At 35.9% G+C, this 18,057-nt stretch overlaps 1 protein-coding gene across 2 annotated transcripts in view; it reads right to left on the reverse strand.

The window, feature by feature from the left end:
• shank3a (SH3 and multiple ankyrin repeat domains 3a) overlaps positions 1–18,057 on the reverse strand; it is a gene marked incomplete at its 5' end in the record, with an annotated part of 375,301 nt that overhangs the window by 341,104 nt on the left and 16,140 nt on the right. Inside the window, one exon of one of the 2 annotated variants that reach the window (XM_082181745.1) lies at positions 13,844–14,551. The exons of the other annotated variant lie outside the window; for it this stretch is intronic. Of the gene's footprint in view, positions 1–13,843; positions 14,552–18,057 lie in introns of those variants that run through there. 2 annotated transcript variants of the gene reach the window in all.

The raw sequence follows: 18,057 nt of genomic DNA on the forward strand, positions 1-18,057 counted from the left end.
CCACAACACACTAACCTGCAGAACAGAAAACTGACAGTGCTATGCTAACAATCACAATTGTTACAATGGCAACGGCACTTGCCGCTTTGCTGATGTTTACAGAAGTGCTCAAACCTTTCATACTGACAACCTGAAGATAGAGTGAATGAGAAATTGGATGAAAAGGGTGAAATGTTGAACAGCAAGGAGAATGGGGCAAGGGGAACAAGGGGACGATTGCGGTTATCGAGTTGGACAGGTTGAAATTGAATCAGCATTGCAGTGGAAGGGTAATTGATTCTCAGATGAGGTCGCTTTAGGATACAGTGAGAAACAGAAAGCAAGAAAAAATGAAAGTTGACGATACATGAATAAGGCACTATAATAGATGAATATTTTTAGGATAGGATACTGCACTATTTTGCAGATACTTAATCATATTAATCTTTCTGAATACAGGCAAGTTCCAAGTAGATAAAGGAAAATGCATAAAAGTTGAAGTCTCCGTAGATAAAAGATCCCTTCACTTGACAAATGCGTGGGGACCCCCGCAACCTGTCTGTGGCTCCTCTGTAACTAGCCTATATAAAATAGTAGTATAATAATAGTAGTAAAGTATATTATAATAGTAGTACAGTATATTCTATTTTGTATTTTTTATAAATATGAATTACATGCTGTTAAATTAAGTTTTGTGTTTGACACTGCATATCAATATACATATAGGGATAGAAATACAGACAGATTGTAATCATATTACGATTAGCTCAGTATAACCCATTACATCTTGAAAGTCATCAAATGACAGGCGTACCAGTGTGTGTGTGTGTGTGTGTGTGTGTGTGTGTGTGTGTGTGTGTGTGTGTGTGTGTGTGTGTGTGTGTGTGTGTGTGTGTGTGTGTGTGTGTGTGTGTGTGTGTGTGTGTGTGTGTGTACTGCTTTTCTCATCCTCTACAGTCCAGAGATGGCTAGAGACATATCCCAGTGTTCTGCTCTGTTGGCCTTAATGAGCTTAGTACTATTGCTGAAATCTCTCCCCTTCTCTCTCTCTCTCTCTCTCTCTCTCTCTCTCTCTCTCTCTCTCTCTCTCTCTCTCTCTCTCTCTCTCTCTCTCTCTCTCTCTCTCTCTCTCTCTCTCTCTCTTCTTTCAAACACATACAAACAGGATGAGAGTCCGACACCGAAATTAGCAATAGGAGGAGAGCTGCATGTGTTCAATTAAGAAATTAAATGAGAATCTATTCCGAGTCTCCATAACTTCCTGTATCTGGTTTTTATTCTCAGTGAGGAAACTGGAACACTGACATCCTGTTGCTTTAGGTTTACAATTGTACTACAGTGGGCCAGGTTGTAAAATAAGAGAGAGAGAGAGAGAGAGAGAGAGAGAGAGAGAGAGAGAGAGAGAGAGGAGAGAGAGAGAGGAGAGAGAGAGAGAGAGAGAGAGAGAGGAGAGAGACAGAGGAGAGAGAGAGAGAGAGGAGAGAGACAGAGGAGAGAGAGAGAGAGAGAGAGAGAGAGAGAGAGAGAGAGAGAGAGAGAGAGAGAGTGTGAGTGTGAGTGAGGGAGAGAGAGAGAGAGAGAGAGAGAGAGAGAGAGATGCGTCCAAACACAGCTGCGTCCAAATGATCTGAGAGCGCGGGCGGGTATAGATATATACACTAGATGTCGCATTGGCTACGGTTTTGCAGCATTTGGACGCAGCTGTGTTCAAGAGGTAAAAACGATATAAATACTGTTCGTTTTCTCACACAAACCACTCGTTTCGTGTCTTAGGCCATCAATGTGTACTTACGATGGGGAATTGTTTAATTTGGACGATGGGGAATTGTTTTAATTTGGACTCTGTGCATGCTCTTTGAGACAGTGACCATCGACCTGCATTATATGACTGACAGACAAGTAAAATATCAAAATTGAAACTACTGCAGAAAAAAAGACACCTACATCTTGGATGCCCTTGAGGTAAGCTAAAACATTCCAAAATTTAATTTCAAAGTGAACTATCCCTTTAACATCCTTGATGTGTCATTACAAGTGCACAGCCAATTCGGCTGTTAATTCGGCCAGTGCTCATACCTGTATTTATTTCCTGTTTTCGGTCGAAGTCCACAGTAGTCGATTGTCAAGTTCTCCACTGTCGACAATCGACTACTATGGACTTCGACCGAAAACAGGAAATAAATACAGGTATGAGCGCTGGCCGAATTAACTTCATATCTTTCGCATCTACTGCAGTCAGATTCACCGTGTTCACTCTGAAGGAATCACTCACATTGGCTGTGCACTTGTAATGACACATCAAGGATGTTAAGAGGCTAAAAGCAGGTTTAAAACTTGCCCTATTTAAGTCAACAACAGGGTGCAAATTTTAAAAAGAGGATAACACGGTGTAGGCAACACCGATTTTTGTCGTTGTTCTCTGTACTGACAGCACTCCAAACTTACAAAAAAATGAGCTCAATGTTAAAATTGACCGGAGTTCTCCTTTAAAAATGTCCCCGATATGTAAGCTGCTCAATATGGAACTTTGTGTATCCATTCAGTATATGGATTTTTTGGATGGCCAATACCGATGCCAATAATTTGTGTAAAGCCAATATATGGAATATCACACTAATTTTAAATATAGTAAATAACATGCATAATTGCTGCAATAAAATGTTTAGTTTTTTTTATTACAAAAATGGAAATAATTATTTTGAATATGTTTCAATTTGCAAAAATAATTTGAACTTATATATAAATCTGTAAAATAAACAGATATACTGAAAAAGGGGTAAAAACAATGTAACCAACAAGACACTAAGTAATCTGGCAAGTAGTTATGCTCTGGCAATCATATTTACTCAACTAAAGACAGAGTAGTGCTAATTTTTCTTTTTTTATATGAATATGACAGTGGCCAATTAGATATAGTGAAGCATAGTTTGAAATGGCTGCATCAAATAATTGTCTCTGCCTATTACTAATAACAGAAAGACAAACACTATAATACTTCATCCGGTAACACTTTAGAATAATGATCTGTCATTAATAAGCAACTATGCAGGAAGTAATGCAGGACAAATACTGCGTGAACACTTACCATTGCTACTACCATTAACTAATATGGAAACAAGATTAACTAATCAAGTAATAGCACATTTAGTACTGAGAATGAATCAATAATTACTGAATGAGATTAGACTCGTTAAGAACTACTATGACAAATTATAAAGAATCACCAATTAATTACTAATTGCAACATTAACGCGTTGGAGGCGTGAACAATTGTCTTTTTTACTCTGAACATGGTCATAACGGTCATCACAAATTCCTCAAGTATTACCAAGCCACTCTGCAGGAAGTAGCCTAATAGTTATTAGAACTTGACCATTATTTTAAAGTGCGCTCTCAATAAAAGTTTGCTTTCGACACTTAGACAAACAGACAAATGAACTGCCGATGCCAATAATGAAAAAAAAAAAGAAGCCAAATATAGGTCAATATATATCAGCCTCAGCGATATATCAGTCGACCACTACATAATATGACCAAGAAACTTTTAAATGTTGCTTTAGTTTAAACAAAAATTAGGCTACACAATAACATCTCTCATATAGTCAATGAAAGTCAATTCACTAATCAAGCACATCTCACAGCTAATTAGATTCTCAATAGGAAGAACAGCTAAGTATCAACTAATTATCTGTCCGGTTTTACAATTGATAAACTTGAAGGCCGATGTGGTTTCACATCAGTAATTCAACACAGATCAAAGTTTTAGCTCAAGGAGGGTGAAGATCAAGATTCTCTTTCTCTGAATAATGAAGGGAGACATGTGGAGAGAAAAACACACCCCTGAAAGACCTGCTCTTCTCCTCCTCCATCCTGCCAGTGTCATACTAATGAGACTATAGCAATAAAAAGATGAGTAGACAATAAAAAAAATAAAAACAAGGGAAAGAAAATAGGGAGAGAGCAAGGGTGAAAAACACAAGCAATATCATGACACCTTTGATTACAAGTGCAGTTTTGCTTTGCTACAGTTTGATAACTCTAATACAATACTTGTTTCCATTAATATGGAAATGGAAGAAAGCGAGGGTTTTCTGCGATCAGACGAGCAGAATGACAAACAGCTAAAGATAATAGATGCTGGCGTTCAAGATAATAGATGCTGGCAGAGTTATTTACAGGAAGGGTGACTTTGAGTTATTAATAATACTCAACTCAAGTGGACCTGTTGACCTCAAGTTGGCCATCAACTCACACTGTTTGTGTATGTGTGTTGTTGTTTTGTCTCGTTCTTGTAAAAATTAGAGTCATGTCAACTTCTAAACAATATTTTATGGTAATGTGCTGCATTTAATTAAGTTTTTAATGTTTTAATTATAATCCATTATCTGTGATCTAGATAGCATACTGCAGTGTTTCTGAAGTAATGGTACATCAGCATGTAAATTGTGATTTTTTCAATTAAAAATGAATTTGTTTAAAGGGATAGTTCAAGGGAGATGGATGCCGGTGTATGACGTAGGACGTATAGCGTTCGTTCTACGTCACGACGGTTCCTACATCCTACGCCGGCATCCATCTCCCGTGAACGTGCGTCGACCGTTGCCGGAATCCAGTTATTTTCATTTATAAAGTTTTAAATATGTATATTTTTACGACAAAACCGCACGGATTACCCTCAGAAGGCCTTCGTTTATCCCCCTGGAGCCAGATGGATTACTTTTGTGAAGGATGCATGCACATTTTTGGGACTTGAAGGAGGTGGACCCCATAACTTGACATTATAACCACTGAAAGATCTAAGACATTTTCTAAAATAACTGAAAATGTGTTCGTCTGAAAAATGATTGACATATGCATCTCGAACGGCTTGAGGGTGAGTAAATCATGGGTTTAATATCATTTTTGGCCGAACTATCCCTTTAAAATTATACACTCACATGAAATGAAAATAAGCATCCATAATCCGTGGTCTTAAAAAGATAAAGGTCCAAACCTCATGGTGGCCCCTTGTTGAAATATTGTTATATAAATACATTAAAAAATAATTATTTTTACTTGTGTCCCATGGTGTGCTAAAACATAAATTAATAAATAAATAAATGCATTAGGTGTAAAATGCAGATAATAATTGCATTAATTATAAACAATTGTAACTTCTCATGGTGTCCTAAATAAAATGCATTTTTTACATTAATTATTTTTTTTACACTGATAATTATTATATTTAAAATGTTAATATTTATTAAACTTATATTTTGTAGTGTAGTTAATTTAATCTTTGTGTGCTAAATCAAAATGACACCACTATATTGCTGAAAAAAGATAAAGAAAAAAAAAGGTGCATGACCTGGATGTGCCTGTGTCATAGTGATATTTGAAGTATCACAGTGGCAGGAAAGTCACAAAATGATGACAGTCATTGCACATACAGTATCGACTAAAAACACACACAACATGCAATTTACACCCAGCAAGAGACAAGTAACACTTGCAACAACAGTCATTACTGCAGTCTCTCAGTGTTTGGACACATTTTTGTGAATGGAAGTGTTTGTGTGTTTAGATGATACTGAGATGAAATGGATCGAAGTCAAAGACTGACCCTCTATCAATCCAACACACACACAACAGCAGCATGCAGGCCAGCACAAAGAAACACATATCAGGCAATACAAACATATTCAGAACTGCAATGTCTATAAAATAAATGTAAAGACGCGCGCACACACACACAGACACACACACACAAATGCATAAAAAATTCCTTCCCATTGTACATTATACAACAAAGATTCAACACAAAGCGTGCACATTTGACAGGCAAAAAAGCTCAATGAGGGAGCTCGACCACAAAAAGAGATGTCATGTCGATGGCCAATGGCTGTTCAAGAAAGTTGTGGATTACCCTTTGAAACTTCCCAAGAGTGTGTATGAGTGAGTGTGGCTTACAACTGTGGTTTAAGTCTTAAAAGATCTACTGAAAGAGTAGAGAGTTTGCTATGGGATATAGCTAATGCCATTTCATGCTTCTTTATTCGTTTTCCTAATAACCTCTCTGTGGGTCTGTCAGGCTTTGAGGAGGGAACCGAGGTCATCGCTCCTGTTCACTCACCTCTACCTGAACAAAAACAATAAAACACTTCACTTCAATTTTTCTAAGAAAATAGGATTTTAGGGCAATGCTATGCAGTTGCTAGGTGGCTGCTACATGGCAAGTCAAAAGAGCTATAGTCTCAAAGTCCTTCCTACAATGTAAGTCAATGGGATTTATAATACAAAATTATGATATTATATAATATTATATTATATTATATTATATTATATATATATATATATATATATATATATATATAAAATATTATATAATATTATATTATATTATATTATATTTTATATATATATATATATATATATATATATATATATATATATATATATATATATATATATATATATATATATATATATATATAAATTGCATGAAAAGATATAAAAGATCGTATTTTCAAAGAATAAATCAGTTAATTGCTTGGTTATTTTACAGAAAAAAAAAACATCTGTGAGGTTTACATTAAAAAAAAGAAAAAAATACTTGCCAAAGGGACAGGAAAAAATAAGAATATTTAATACAAACAAAACCATCCTATCTCCTGCAGTTTTCTTCTAAAAAAAATGTAGCGTTTTAAAGATCTTAAGATATATTTAATGGAAAAACAAAAACATTGAATGAATTAAATATATATATTATTTTCAGTAATGATACATGGTAATGTCATTTACCCAGGAGTAGCATGTACACACCAAAATTCTGCTATAATCAAGTACAAATCTGGTATTACTATCTGATACAACCACTGTGCTATAATACCTCCACTCTGGTTTAAAGGGGACCTATTATGCCCCTTTTCACAAGATGTAAAATAAGTCTCTGATGTCCCCAGAGTGTGTATGTGAAGTTTTAGCTCAAAATACCCAACAGATCATTTTTTACAGCATGTTTAAATTGTCATTTTTTGGGGCTCAGAAAAACACGCTTGTTTTAGTGTGTGCCCTTTAAATGCAAATGAGCTGCTGCTGTACGACACAGGGGGCGGAGCTTCATGAGCTCGCGCTCAGTCTCTCAGGACAATTTCATCTCACGGAATGATGATAATATCAGAAACTCTCAGTAACGGTGTTCATTTCGACCCGGAGTCGGACAATAATGCCTACAGAGTCAGAGTGCTGTATGGAGATGGAACAGGTATAGTTTAGTAGTTTAATTACGGTTATAACGTATTTGTCATCTGCTTGTATGTATCCACTATTAATAGCCTACAAGTCTGCATCAAATCAAACATATACTGATAAGTTTAATAAAGTTTATTGTACATAACACAAAAAATGAAGCGTCAGTTTTACTCCAGAAAATCACCGTAAGAGCTGAGTAAACACAGTAAGTTATAAGAAGTGCGCAAGTAAACGAATTTCGGTAGAGTTGAGGAAGCATTTTCTTTAAAAACAAAATAATTCCACCTCGTCTTCAGCGGCTGCCTCAGATTTCGGGAGTAAATAGAGAGAGCTATGTGGATTAATACTAGGGCTGTACTGTCCTAGTCGATTAGTCGATTAGTTGGTCGATACGTTCTGGTTCGACCAAAATTCTGATTGGTCGATTTTCTGCCGCGTTTATTTCATCAGTTTTTCCGCGCTGAGGCGCGCTCATTTCATCAGGTGGAAAGCACTAACTGCTAATGGGGGTGTTTTCAGAATACCCTTGTTTCACTGTAACAGTCTGTCTTCAAAACACCCCCCTTGTTTTCACCTTTTTTGGATTAGTCCAACCCAAGAGAGAGCGTCGAGCGTAGTAGGTTTGATGCTGAATATTATTTATTTAATTGTGAGAGCGTTTAACAGTCCTCTTCTAACATGTCAACAACAAAGAAATCGACAGTGTGGCAGCATTTTGTTAAAATTGATAACAGGAAAAAGGTCGAATGCAAAGTTTGCAAGCAACAGTTTTCCACAGCTTGACGACAAACATGACATATCATCTACTGTAAAAGTGGTAAGCTCACTTGTCTGCGTTAGCTTGCCCTGTCTGTTTTGAGTAAGCTATGAACATATCAGAATTTGCATATTTCAATGTTTTAGTGTGATAACCTAACTTTTTTATTTTTTATTTGGAGCCTAATGCGCAATTGCGCTGTGCTGTTGGTTGTTAGTTTTGAGCCTAGGATGCTTTATTTTTCAGTTATGCACTTTATTTCGTTTCTGCTCTTGATCTGGTTTGTTTAATAAATATTATTTTTTTATTAAAGTGGACGTGCCTTTTGTGTTTATTAAGAGTAAAGCTTTAAGTTAATAGTCTATTCGTGTCTCAGCTGCGAAGCTAACGTTAAGCTCATCAGCCTCGCTCGGTGCGAGGACATGCACGGTGAAATGATAGTGTCTGACTAATAATAACTTATTATTATAACATATGACAAAAATAATTGTCTAAATTATGTTGTATATTCCTCAACAGTTCTTGTGATGATATCACTAGTTGACAACATAGTACTATTTTCGGAAATCATAAGCTATGATATTGCGCAGGTGATGCAGCGCTGTCAGAGCTGACAGACTCAAGTGTCAGACTCATTTCAGTGCAAAATAATTAGGTCAAAAACGATTTAATATACTGCAAATAGCCTACTAGTTGTTTGTTTATTTATAATTCATTTAGGCGGACAACAAGGCTACCAAGTACTGCGCACAGTGCACATCTAATTAATTTAACGTTTTTTTTTCTAACGTCATTTTTAGTCGATTTTAGTCGATTTTTAGTCGAAAATTTCAGGACTTCAGTCGACCAAGATTTTCTTTGGTTGAGTACAGCCCTAATTAATACATCCAGCCACACAACACCTACAACGCTTGGGAGACATTCTCGTCAGTGCAGCAGCTGTGAACTCGATCAGGGCGGGTCTATGTTAGAATGGCAGTGTCTGTCAACACTCGTGGGCGGGGCCTGTGCTAGTGACGTCACTAAAACAGCATTCTGAAAAAAGGTCGTTGGGAGACACTGCTGATGATTTATGGGGATTAATAAAAAAAGGAGTGAGTGGATTTTTATCACTACTGGGTGGTTGTGTACACACACTGCCAACACACATTTATGTCCAAACAGCATTCAAAAGTGAATTTTGCATAATAGGTCCCCTTTAAGAGCATTTGTAAAGTCTGTGAGGGTCAGGTAAGCTTGTGGTGTCTGATAGTTCTTGTGGTCTCAGCTCAGGGCAGATTACCCTGTGTATGATTGGTCTCATTACGGGCTGCTGATTCATGAGAACATTTTCCTCTTCATACTATTCAGCAGACATGCACAATAACTTTGACTTAGAATGTTCGATAAATATGATAGCAGGTGAAAATACCCAGCAGAGAAAATGAATGTTTGGAACTGAATCCCATCCAGAAAGCAAATGAAGCTGTCTGTACAGGCAGATGGTACGTCTAATTTGGGTGATGATGTTGGACAAGAAGTAACATCTGGAGGTGAGGCGTAGTTTGGACTTTATACACACTTTCCAATTTGCCACCCAAGGAGGAGCTAAAGGGGTAAAAGTGGTCAAACTGCCGGCCGTTCAGTTTGCTTCAGACAGAGTGAAGAGGGTCAGAAAACAAGCTTTTATAGCATACAAAATTATTCAAAGACAGCACAGAAGTCGGCTCTACCCTGAAAGGATACATTCAGTCTGAAAGATGATTTATTATGGGGAATAGAAAAAAGTATCAAATTTAACTTTTTGCATTTTATGCCATGCATGGTTTTTCTGATAAAACTTGTGATTGCTATTAGAGCTGCACGATTAATCGTTAAAAGATCGCGATCTCGATTCAAACACCCATATCTTATTACCCACAACTTTACAGTCTTTCAACCATGCCGTATCATTATTTGATTATCATTATGTTACAAATATTCAAATGATCACAGAAGTACTGGGATAAAAGGTTATAGTTCGGAAGCACTGATGCGATCAAAATAGAGCAGATCACCTTTCAAAATAATGATTGTATCGATTACATCCTTACACCAGTAGGTGGTGGCAAGTGACCATTAACAAAATATTTGCCATTGAATCATTCATTCAAAAGATTAGTTCAAAACGCTTATTTGTCCAGTAATTACGTTTTTTTATAATTCATTCAAATTAATCAAACATTTTTAAATAGACTGTAGCAATAAACATTTTGTTAGAACTTCAAGTAAATTACATGCTGTTTTGTTTCGTTGTCTGTTCAGAATATTGGGAGAATCGTGATCTCCATCTGAAAAGCAGTAGTATGAAAAGCATGAAGATGAAGAATTAGATGCAAACAGTCTTTAACAGTCCACAGGTAAAATAAACTCGAGGCAGGCAAGGTAACACAAACATAGTATAAACGATACCGGATAAAACACAAGGACTGAGGATACGTTTACACGACAACGATATGCTTAAAACGGAGATGTTTTTCCTTTGAGTTTTCCGTTTACAGACGACACCATTGTCAATACGATCCCCATTCACACAGATCCGCAAAAACAACTAAAAACCCTGTGTTCTGCTGCCAGGCCATTAGATAACGATGAAACACTAGCCTATAGATAATAGTAAAGTAACACGCACGTACATGATGTCATTGTCTTCAGAGATTCAAGTTTTTCTTGTTTACACGGAGACCGCTTTCAAAAACTTGCACTTTGAAACCCGTTTTCAAAACTTGTTTTCAGGCACCCAAAACGCTGTTGTCGTGTAAATGAACGGCCAAAACGCATAAAAAGTTTTATGTTTTTAGTTGAAAACGGTGTCGTGTAAACAGCCTCTTAAATACACAGATCAAACAGCTGAACAGAATGATGAAATCAAATCAGTAACTATGGTGACAAACTAAGGCGGAAAAATGGCAAACAAATTCCAAACATACAGTAATAATCATGCCAAATGTATATACAATAATAATAATTATTATTATTATTATTATTATTTAATTGTTATTTAATTAGTTGTTATATTATTAAATACAAATTACCATTTTTTAAATAAAGTATTCAAGAAAAAAATAGATCATTATAATAAATTAATAATAATAATCATCATCATAATTGTATTTTACAGTATAACTGTAAAATTGCAATACTGATATTTATGGCCGTTTTAATCCGTTTTGATTTTGAAAAAGTTAACCATCATACTTTTATTTTTGTCTAAAAACCACAGGGAGCCCTTAAATCTTCTTTTGTTTTTTTAAGAGCTATTCATTACAAGTTTGGGAAAACGGCTGGCCCATGTTATGTTCCCAAATGCACGTTATTAACGACTCGCATGCAGCACATGCAGAGATGAGTTTGTGTGGAGCCACATTTACTGCAAACTCTGGCACAGAAAATACCAGATCATGAGCTGCCTGTGTGTAAAAGAAACACACCGCACATATTTAATTAAATTGAAGCCTCTGAGATTTGATGATCACACTATTTCAGTTTCTTTTCCATTAATCGTGCAGCCCTAATTTGACTTTTAATGTTTTGCTTTGCAATCACTGTAATTATATTTGTTGGAAGCAAAGAGAAGTTCACTAAATAAGCACACTTGATCCTGAGTGATTCAAGTGACTCAAGCATAACCACACACAACCTTGCATATAAGAATGCATGGTCTCTCTCTCTCTCGTAGACACACACACACATATTAATCCCAGCACTGCACACCAGAGTCAGATCTAGAAAATTATCCAAGCTAAGCAGGAAGAACTGAAGTTAGCTGAAAAAGCTCTCAACCCAAATGACTCTTTAAACATTAACAAGAGTGTGCTGTTGGGCTTTGTTGCATAACCCCGCTCTGAGCGCCAGAACCAGCCAATTACAACCAGAGATTAGACTAATGGATCTACGCCACAATATGTAGTGCTCATAGCACTGTGGGGAAAATCACGTCACTCTCCCAAAACAAATAATATCAGTAAGAGCCTGAAGCGTAGCTGCATGGAATCGTGTACTTGCATATAATCATACAACAACGGGATTCATTAAAGACAGAATTTCAGGTACAATTAAATTGATGAAATACTGCTTGACTTTATTAACTATAAATTCTGGTTATAGAAATACTGATCCCCCATGATACATTGCTTAATTAGTTGGGTTTCAGTGCCTTTTAAGCAGTCAATCTAATAATCAGCAAAAACTACTAACCAACAGCGATGCAGTCCAGGCAGGTTTCTGCGGTTATCCTAATGACATCATCAAGAGGCCTGCCGTCAAGTTTGCCAAGAGCTATAGACTGTAACGGAGAACTCGTTATTTTTGATCACATAATTTATTTATCCAAAATAAAGATGGAGTCACACGTGGAGACACAATTCTAAAATAAAAATTCATGTTCAAATGACCAAATGATATCTGGGACATTTCTAGCAATAACGATGACCAACAAACTTCCCTAGACTAAATTTAGCGGTAACACTTAAGAATACTGTTTAGTGGTCGACCGATATTGTTTTTTTGATGGCCGATGCCGATATCTTAGAGAGCAGGGTGGCCAATGGCTGATATTAAGCCGATATATATATATTATATATATATATATACATACACTTTATATTTATTTTAATCAATATTGAATAAATTAGAAATAAATTAGAAAACAAATCCTTAAAATAAACATGCTTATACTTTAGATGCCAACTTCTTGAATCTGCAATCCTATTACAGTATTTTTCACAAATAAAGTAATTGTTTAAAAATATATGAATGTGTGAATAAAAAGGAAGTAAACACTGTAACAGGGCACTCAGTAATCTGGTAATTTCATGCGCACTGGTAATCATATTTTTTCAAATAAAGACAAGGTAACGCTAATTTTACATACAGAACACAGTGAAAACGATAAGAATATGACACAGTGGGCATCTGACACACCTGAACAGAACTAACTCAATCATTTAGTAACCATAGAAACAAACAGGTGGGGGATGAGGAAGATAGAACAGATTAGAAGAACAACAAAGAAACTTAAACATGAACAGAACAGACACACACACACACACTCTGGTATATAATAATTGAGTCAATATTATAGTAATTCATTTAGTGGGTTAATGTTTAAATGTTTTTGCAATAAGTCTCTTATGCTCACTAAAGCTGCATTAATTTGATCAAATATACATTAAAAGGGCTTTCTAAGTTAATATATTGTCAAATGTAATATATTCCTGTGATACAAAGCTGAATTTTCAGCATCATTACTCCAGTCTTCAGTGTTACATGATCATTCAGAAAAAAATATAATATTCTGATTTGCTGCTCTAGAAACATGTCTAATTACCAATGCTGAAAACGGTTGAATTTTTTTTTTTTTTTTTTCAGGATTCTTTGCTAAATAGAAAGTTCAAAAGGACAGAATTCATTTGAAAAGAAAAAAATGTGACATCATAAATGTCTTTACTGTCACTTTTGATCAATTTAACGTGTCCTTGCTGAAGTACTAATTTCTTTATAAATTTTTTTTTAAAAGTACAAACCCCAAACTTTTAACCACTCCCCCTGTCTTCCACTGGTCAAAGAAACCGACACAAGCGCACACCATTAGTTGAGCTAATTGAGCTAATGTCAGGATATATTGATAGCAGCACAGTCACTTTTTGGCAAATGGCTTGCTCAGTTTCTCTGCATTTTAAATAATATATGATAATATGATAAGGATAAGGATATGATCATATATTTTAAATGACATCACCCATTCAAGTTTTGCATTAACTGCCATATTTATCATTTAAATGTTTATCATCATCCAGCCAAAAGAGACTTCCTACAGAATTTTGTGAATGATCCACAAACCTTGTACAGTGAACTCACCAACACTCGATGATCGAGACCGAATTTCTTTCCTCAATCTCCCTTCTCTATTTTTAATCTGTTGGTGATAAAGTCTGCCCCTTCTATTCCTCAGAGAAGCAATGAATGTCAGATACAGAGAGAGACATAGAGAGTGTTTAGGGCTTATAATACTTTTCCTTCAAAAATAAGTGCTTTCTCTGGCATTTTGTTGGAGAAAGAACTATTTCCTGATGTTCTCAGAGAGCGAGATTGGGTTCTGTGATGTAAACCCATCTGTTACAATGCCATGCGAGGATTGCAGACAGGAAGTTCATTTTCCTACATACCACCACACCCTCTCGTATAAGTAAAGGAAGGAGCAACAGAGAGAATGTGTGTATGTGTGAGCCTCAAAGGACAAATCTAGACAGATTGGTCTTTTCCCTTGGACACACACCCCCAACTGAGAAACGTGAGTCAAGCTAGACTAAACTGTGATAACATGGAAAACTCCTCTCTCTCTCTCTCTCTCTCTCTCTCTCTCAGCATCCCCTAACGAAACATAATTAACACTGCAAAGCACATATGACTAGATTTTGACAGAAAATATGAGTGTTGTTGGGCAAATCTCGCTGTCATGATGAAAAGGTTTTCTAAAAACAGTAAGCAGGGCATGTGCTAAGGTGTTCTGGGTGCTTGCTATAGATACAGTTGTAATCGAAATGATTCAAACCCCATCGCAAATCATGTTTATTGGCAAAATGTACAGACTTTCAGCTGTTTGCAAGGAACAAATCAACAAAAGTAATTGAAATAACTCAAGACAACAAATGTTTCAAGAGGTTTCCCCAAATACAACTTCGATTTGTTGTTGGATTTGTTCATTGAAAACAGCTGAAAGACTTTTAAATGTTGCCAATAAACCTGATTTGCAATGGGGGTTGAATAATTTCAACTACAACTGTACTTGCTTACTGGCCCAAGTCAAAAAGTGTCAACAGCCAAGACTCAGCTTTATTTATATTGCAAGGAAAATGTGTGTTTTTTTTTTTAGGCTGACTGTTTAAATTGTACGTTAAATATGGTCTGATTTTTTTCTGTTCAGACTGCACTTATTTTTGCTAGCCCGTCTCCACTGGTTTTCATAGTGACAATACAGACTAGCATAGATTCACCATGCATGAGACTTCAGTGATGGATGTTTCACCACTGATTATGTTTTTTTCATGAGGGCATCTGAACACATTTATCACACACAACATAAAAAATACAGAAAAGGGTGGCATATGCAATATTTGTTGCTGCAGTCACTGAGGAAATGTTTAAAAGTATTTTTTAACTATTTATAACCTTTTTTAATATTTAACTGTGTAATTTTTGTACCTTTTTACATATATGTTGTTATATGCAAAGTAACATACATGTACGGTTATGCATATAAATAAAAAAACTGAATAATCATACACCATTATCAAAACAAAAAAAATTATGTGTAGCCTATATATAAGATTATACAATATTATGATTTACTATTATTATTATTATTATTATTATTATTATTATTATATAACAATGTAACAGTTCATTTGTTTTAAATATGAACAAATCAAGAATTAATTAATTTTAGGGTCATACCATTTTAAATGAGGTATTCTTCACCTAACCAATTCATTTCAAAGATCGACATTGTCTTGTCACAAAACCTGACATAACCTGTTGCACGCGGAAAAAACACATGAACTCCAATCTGGTCACTGAGACTAAGATGTTTTATATTCTCTTTTCATATTCTACTAGTCTCTATGGCTCAGGTCCCTCCTTCATTAAATCTATAGAATGTAAAAAAGTTAAAATTGCTTAGAAAAGTAATAGCAAACTTCTTAAGAATCTGCATGATTAGGAATCATAATTTTATGCAGCACATACAATAATAATCACCTCTAAAAATAGGCCTATTATAAATGTGTGTGCCCACAGACAAGGACACAGGCACAAACTAAAACGTTCCATCAAAGTACAGACCTACTGCTCAGCACAAACCACTTAATATAACAGGCCCAAGTACAGAGCCTTGGGGGTTACCCGCTGAAGTACTCCAATAATAACACACACTGACCTTGAAGTCTGTCTGCTTTTTTATTAATCAGTTATGACTTTATTTCCCATGTCTGCAGGAGTCGCACGCACCCACCCAAACTGCAATATCAGATGGAGCCCAAGTGTAATTGAAACTGACTAATTGCTAATACTTAAAGACATTTATTTAAATAAGTTCACCATCGGAGCGATTGGTATTCCCTACGTTAGTATGTTCAGCACTGATTCCTGTCAAAGTCTTGATATCTACATCTTTAAAAGGTCAGAGTTGTCATTTTTGTCACATGGCCCTAAGAGTACCGCCTAGGCTATTCTTCACCCCTATCATACCTGCTGCAGACCCCGTTCAGAGATTTCCTCTCTCTTGCTCTCGTCTCAGAGCTGGTGTGACATTTTATCACTGCTGTGTCAATGTGCCACTTCACGTCTTGCACATAGCATTTTTGTCCCCCCTCCAAATCGTATGCTGACATTTAGTCATTTCTGGGTCACCCCGAGCGTCACTCCAATATCAAAGGAGTGCTGTTTGCTTGTTCATGTAGCAGAGTAACAGGCTCAAACAGTGTCCAACAATAAACCACCCCAATCATGTGTCACTCTAACGGAGGTGAGAGAATTAGCATGTGGTTGGTACGCAGCCACGTTTCTGTAGGCCAGCTTGTCACTCCATGTGTACGTTTCATTAATGTGCACCTTAGAGGGTGTCTCCCCTGTCAGCTTTAAATATCATGTGTTTGATGTGTCATTGAAGGCTATGAGACTCAAGCAGTCCTGTGCGGTTAAAATTAATCTTGACTGGCATGAAATGAGGGACTATAATGGTGAGATGCAGTTTCTCAAATTAATTGCCAAATGAAATTGGACATAATTCTGTACAAACGGTGGACATTTCCACTAAGGTTTGGAGGTTAAATATGAGTTATTCCACCTTCATTTCACCATCGTCTGTCCCTCCCATCCCGTATCAGCTGATTAATGGTTATATACGATGGCTAGATGTGACCCTGGATCACAAAACCAGTCATAAGTCGCATGGGTATATTTGTGGCAATAGCCAAAAATACATTGTATGGGTCAAAAAACATTTATTTTTGTGAGTGAATGTAGCACAATGGTGAACATAAATGAACAACTTTAAAGGCGATTTTTCTCAATGTTTTGATTTTTTTGCACCCTCAGATTCCAGATTTTCAAATAGTTGTATCTCGGTCCAATATTGTCCTATCCTAACAAACCATACATCAATGGAAAGTTTATTTATTCTGCTTTCAGATTATGTATAAATCTCAATTTCAAAACATTTACCCATGTGACTGGTTTTGTGGTCCAGGGTCACAAATATGGTTTAGAGGGGCGTGGTTACAGAGAACTACTAGAGTGTGATGATGTGCACCTGAATTTAATAGTACCTTGTCAACACTGCCATAAAAGTACGTACTTAGACTTGCTAATGTCATTTTTTACTGATTGCTATTTGATCATGAAAAAGCCAAGTGCCCGAGATGCATTTAAGATGGATAGCATTTAAACCAGCACAGGTATTAGCATCATCAGAGACAAGGAAGTAGACTATGTTTGCATATTGCACCAAAATAGTACATCAGTTTCGCAGAAACCCATTTATATGTGAATATGTTTAATCAACTTTTGCTGTTGATCGTTGAGCTGACACAACCGTTAAAACAGTACAACCCATTAAACAAACGGTTGTAGTGATCTCTCTTACAGCCTCGTTTTCATTTGTAAAAAAAATTGCCAAAGGATGGTGTCTATAATAGATACAAGTACTAAATACATAAAAACAATAACAAATACCATACAAATTTTATACAGTGTTACTTTTTTCTTTGAATAGAAAGTTATTAAAAGCATCTATTTGAAATCAAAAACATTTGTAACATTATAAATGTTTCAGTTTTGATCAATGTAATGCATCCTTGCTGAATAAAACTATTTTATGTTTAAAAAAGCTAAACAGCATAAATGGGGTGTCCTACAACGAGCATTATAATGGGAGTAGGCTAATCCATTTATGTTGTTGTGTCATTTTACGCAACTGTAAACTGCACCCTTGCTTTAAACCCTTCTAATTTGGATTTGATACATTTAAATGCTTGAGACGTCAACCACCAATCTTCACTATACCTGACAAATCT

Source organism: Leuciscus leuciscus (genome assembly GCF_965113295.1).
Source record: "Leuciscus leuciscus genome assembly, chromosome: 10".
Classification (NCBI taxonomy): domain Eukaryota; kingdom Metazoa; phylum Chordata; class Actinopteri; order Cypriniformes; family Leuciscidae; genus Leuciscus; species Leuciscus leuciscus.